Source organism: Salvelinus sp. IW2-2015, unplaced genomic scaffold (assembly GCF_002910315.2).
Source record: "Salvelinus sp. IW2-2015 unplaced genomic scaffold, ASM291031v2 Un_scaffold2049, whole genome shotgun sequence".
NCBI lineage: Eukaryota > Metazoa > Chordata > Actinopteri > Salmoniformes > Salmonidae > Salvelinus > Salvelinus sp. IW2-2015.
Genome location: NW_019943393.1, coordinates 73986 through 80052, shown reverse-complemented (window position 1 = coordinate 80052; position 6067 = coordinate 73986).

Below are 6067 nucleotides of genomic sequence, written 5' to 3'. Positions count from 1 at the left end.
AGTATACAGTAGGACATTCAGTATACAGTAGGACATTCAGTATACAGTAGGCCATTCAGTATACAGTAGGCCATTCAGTATACAGTAGGCTATTCAGCAGATGAAGAAGTGGAGATGTTGAAGTCTGAGGCCACGTGACCAGGCCAGTCTGAGGTCACGTGACCAGGCCAGTCTGAGGCCACGTGACCAGGCCAGTCTGAGGCCACGTGACCAGGCCAGTCTGAGGCCACGTGACCAGGCCAGTCTGAGGCCACGTGACCAGACCAGTCTGAGGCCACGTGACCAGGCCAGTGGCCAGCTCTGTTCACCGTTGTCTTGGTCTCATTGCCACATTTCCAAGTCTTGTGTTATTGTGTTGGAACAAACATGAGAAAGCTGGAAATCGAGGTCCATCTCTAGGAGGAAAAGAACTACAGTTAGCTGTATAAGCGTTTCTAAGCGCCAGCCGGTGGATTGTGACTTATTGAGCATTGTGTTATAAGTTTACGAATCATACTGCATATTTTTGAATTCTACAAGTATTCATTTACATAATATTGTGACTTATCTTCTCAGGAAAACTGGCCATGGGAGAGATGGTTCCTACCTGATCTACAGTACATATCATATACAGTGTGTTTCGGAAAGTATTCAGACCCCTTGACCTTTTCCACATTATTCTGAAATAGATCAAATCGGGTTTTTACCCTCAGCAATCTACACACAATACCCCATAATGACAAAGCAAAACAATTTTTTATTTTTTTTTGCAAATTAAAAAAATGTAATCAAATTAGAAATATTAAATTTATATAAATATTTAGGCCATTTACGCAGTACTTTGTTGAAGCACCTTTGGCAGCTATTACAGCCTTGAGTCTTCTTGGGTATGACACTACAAGCTTCGGCACACCTGTATTTGGGGAGTTTCTCCCATTCTTCTATGCAGATCCTCTCATGCTCTATCAGGTTGGATGGGGAGCGTTGCTGCACAGCTATTTCCAGGTCTCTCTCCAGAGATCTGAGGAGAGACTGAGTGGTAGTAGGAGCTGTCAGACTTACTGTAGAGAGATCTGAGGAGAGACTGAGTGGTAGTAGGTGCTGTCAGACTTACTGTAGCGAGATCTGAGGAGAGACGATGTGTTGTGTGTCCTCAATTCATCCACGGCCAAAACAAGAGAGACCCAGGGATTGACTACCCTCTGGGCAAAAACTGATTGACTCAACGTTGTTTCAGCGTAATTTGTCAACGTATTGTAACGTGGAATCTACGTGGAAAATAAATGAACTGTTGTTTTGAGGGTTGTTATGTTGTTTTTAGCCACAGGATTATGTCATCATGGAAACCAAATGTAAACATAGACAAACCTTGTATGAAATATGTTGAATTCTTACCCTTAAAACAATGTAAGATATTCAACGCTGTATCCATTATCAGGGAAAAAGGAGGGGTTACAGGTACATTATCCATTTGAAATATGTTGATAAAACCCGTAGGTTTTAGGTTGCCACTCAGAAGAAGAAGAAAAAAACGGTAAGAAATACAGAGTTAAATAATAAATAATATATTCAGTATAAACAGGAAAACAAAACAAGAAGAAGTGTGCCTCCACCGCAACCTCCCATCCCATTCCCCCAACCCCACCCAGCCAACATGTCTCCACCCCCAACCCCACCCAGCCAACATGTCTCTACCCCCAACCCACGCAGCAAATGTTCAGCCCCCCCCAACAGCCACATGCCTCTCACCCACACCCACCCAGCCAACATGTCACCCCACCCACCCAGCCAACATGTCTCCACCAACCCACAGCCAACTGTCTCCACCCCAACCCACCTCAGCCAACATGTCTCCCCCAACCCCACCAGCCACAATGTCTACCCCAACCACCCAGCCAACATGTCTCCACCACAACCCCACCTCCAGCCAACATGTCTCCACCCCCACCCAGCCAACATGTCTCACCTCCAGCCCCACCCAGCCAACATGTTCCACTCAACCCCATCCAGCAACATGTCTCACCCCAACCCACCCAGCCAACATGTCCTCCACCCAGCCAACGTCCACCACCATGCCTCTGTTTGGCAACATGCACTAAAGTAATACTGCAAAAATGTGGCAAAGCATGATTAACTTTTGCCCTCAATATAAAGCGTATGTTTGTGGCAAATACAATACAACACATTACTGAGTACCACTTTCCATATTTTCAAGCTAGTGGTGATGCATCATGTTATGGGTATGCTTGTAATCATTGAGGACTGTGGAGTATTTCAGGATAAAAAATATTGAATGGCGCTAAGCACAGGCAAAATCCTAGAGTACACTATGATTGTCTGCTTTCCACTAGACACTAGAGGATGAATTCATCTTTCAGCAGGACAGTAACCTAAAAATACAAGGCAAATCTACAGTGGAGTTGCTTACAAGAAGACTTTGAATGTTTCTGAGTGGCCGAGTACAGTTTTCACTTAAATCTTCTTGAAAATCAAAGCTTCCATGATTCTTAAATGGAAGAAGTTTGGACCACCAAGACTCTTCCTAGAGGGGCCGCCTGGCCAAGCTGAGCAATCGGGGGAGAAGGGCCTTGGTCAGGGAGTTGACCAAGAACCCAATGGTCACTCTGACAGAGCTCCAGAGTTCCTGGAGATCTGTCAAGTCTCTGAATGTCCATGAGTGGCCCTGCCAGAGCCAGGACTTGAATCTCTGGAGAGACCTGAAATAGCTGTGCAGCGACGCTCCCCATCCAACCTGACAGAGCTTGAGAGGATCTGCAGAGAAGAATGGGAGGAACTCCCCAAATACAGGTGTGCCAAGCTTGTAGCGTCATACGAAGAAGACTGAAGGCTGTAATCACGGCAAAGGTGCTTCAACACTGAGTAAGTACTGAGTAAATGTCTGAACATTTATGTAAATGTAATATTTCATTTTCATTTGCAATAATGTTGAAAAAAAATATAAAAACCTGTTTTTGCTTTGTCATTATGGGGCATTGTGTGTAGATTAATGAGGGGGGGACAATTTAATCATTTTTAGAATACGGCTGTAACGTCACAAAATGTGGAAAAAGTCAAGGGGTCTGAATACTTTYCGAATGCACTGTAYATTATAGAGCTCAGTCCTTTCGGGAGTTTAGATCATTTATTTATAAATCCCATCATTGGATTGTGCTGTACTTGGGTTTCCCAGCATAGCTGACCTAAGTTGTAAATATAGAACAAAAGATTTGCCTGGTAATGTATATGTGTCTTTCAAATCTTGGAATGTTCGCAAACCATTACTGTCCATGATATATCGATAAGGGTACGTATTCCACATTTGGACTATTAAGGGGATGCAAAAGGCCGCCCTCCGGATCGCAAGGAATTATTGTGAAATATTGGATTATGGACATGCCATTTTGATTCCCAGTTACATTGTTTTTCAATTTTGCGCCAAGTAAAAATTGTGTGCGCAATAATAGGACCAATTTTACATTGTGTATCAGTGAAGACGACTTCTTCCAGGGCAATAGGAGACACCATGTTTATCTCTATACTCAGCCAGAGGGCAGAAGAATCATGTCTAAATCAATTTAACATGGGACAAAATGCTACTGTCTGGAAATTCAATTTCAAATTTGTTACGGATACTCCTTCTACATCTTTCCCTCTTTGCAAGTTTGTTAATTTTATCCGGGCTCACTTACAATGCCATATACATTTTGAAACCACACAATGGATTTTAGTCCAATAGCCAGAAAGGGGAGACAAGGGAAGCTGTCACGGCTCTTGTCGGATGGACCAAAACGCAGCGTGGTAAGTGTTCATGATGTTTTATTAATCAAAAAACACWCTAACAAAATAACAAAGAGAAAAAAAATGAAAAAACAGTTYTGTCAGTTGCAGACACTAAACAGAAATAACTACCCACAAAACCCAAACRAAAATGGACAACTTATATATGATCCCCAATCAGAGACAACGATAGACAGCTGCCYCTGATTKGGAACCACACCAACATAGAAATAAAGAAACTAGAATGCCCACCCTAGTCACACCCTGGCCTAACCAAAATAGAGAATAAAAACCTCTATGGCCAGAGCGACAGAAGCATTGAACTCCATGAATTCAGCCGTGGCAATATATTCATTTTGACAATAGATATTTGGACAGTTGAAGCAACTGTGGTTTTAGTCCATCTACTCAGGTCGAATTGAATCGATTTGAGTGTTCTGTTAAAGTTTCTGTCAATGGTTTTATCTAAGGAAGGAAATATAGCTATTGCCAAATATTTAAAATGTGAAAGAAAAGTAGAGATGGAGTCCTCCTTCGGGGTCTTAAGCRGCAGTAGGGCAGATTTGGTTAGATTTATTTTTATCACTTGAGATATACACTGGGTGTACAAAACATTAAGAACACCTGCTCGTTCCWTGACATAGACTGACCAGTGCAACTCAATATTAGGAAGGTGTTCTTAATGTTTTGTACACTCAGTGTGGAGATGATCTTGTCTGTGATCTTCAGAGCTTTTGGRAGGGATTCAAATACATTGTCTAGATAAACTAAGATATCGTCGGCGTACAAATCACATTATTGTGGAAGCACCTCCTCTACGAGTATGAAGTAGGCTGTTTGAGAAGGTTTGAATCCCAAGCAACCTGACCGACACATAGTTTGAAGTACAATAGACCAATATAGATACTGTAGTAGGTCACAGCTGTGTGCTGGAAGACCTTGGTAGAGCATGGGTGGAATAGGCATTGTGCTGCTGGGAAACCTTGGTAGAGCATGGGTGGAGTAGGCATTGTGGTGCTGTAAAACCTTGGTAGAGCATGGGTGGAGTAGGCATTGTGGTGCTCATGAGAATTTCCTTTCTTTTTGGGCTTCAGACCAATGCCTACTTCTCACTTAAAACATCGTTTTTTTGTGTTTAATAATTATATAGTCCCATATGTTCCAAACCTGACCAAAGATATGACCATTCTAGTCTATCAAAAGCTTTTTCTGCGTCAAGAGATTAAACTGGGTTTCTGATGAAACATGTAAGATATGTAATAGACAATGGAGGTTATCTGAGAAGAATCGTTTTTTAAACCGCTTTGGTCCAGATGTACCCGTTTGGATAAGTACCTTTCGAGGCGGGACGACAGAATTTGAGAAAATAGTTTAATATTAAAGAGAGAGGGCGATAGTAAGAGTACTGGGTGGCGTCCTTACCTTAAAAAAAAAAAAAAAAAAAAGGTAAATTAGTGGTGTGTTTACATCCCTTCTAAATGAACCTTTGTGAACGGCTGTGTTCATCATTTACACTAACAGTGGACCTAATTGGTTCCAGAAAGTTAAATAGACCTCAGGAGGAATACCGTCCCAACCTGGTGATTTGCCTTTATTCATGTTATCCAATGGCCTTTTAAGTTCATAGAGAGAGATGTTGGCTCCCAGCAAGCCGGCTTCCTCAATTGAGAGCACTTATATCTTTTTAAAAAATGACTCAATTTGCGTGGATTTACAATCAGAGGTGTACAATTTTTTTTAGAAACTGGAAAATCTTTGYTTGATTAATTTTGGTTCTTATAGTAATTCACCCGATTCAGAATCAATAGTTGCTATATCCACTAATTGATCATTACTGTGAACCTTGTTAGTCATCTTCTTACATGTGATTTATTTAGCCCAGATGCAAATACAGTTGCATTGTTTTTAATAAAACCTTCAATGGCTTCCTTTTAAAATCCAAGGATCATCGAATTAATTTTTGTTAATCATTATGAATGAATTCGATTCAGTTTCAAATTGTTCACAGAAAGTAGGACTTTTTTAGAACGGAACATTAAAGCGCCATCTTGTGGCGCAAAATAAGTATTTTCACCTTTCATTTAGCACCTAAAATGCACCTGATGTCAACGTCTGGAAWWTACGTCTAAATGACGTATTTTCAATGTAATTTTGCATGACTGGTGTTATATTCACACTTCTTTAATTGAATCGTACATTTCTTTATTTTGTTCCATTTGGGAGATGTGTCTTGTAGATATGTACCAGTACCTTCATGTAATCTAGAATATTAATAGACCTCAGTGAAATGATCCAATCCCCATGTTATTAC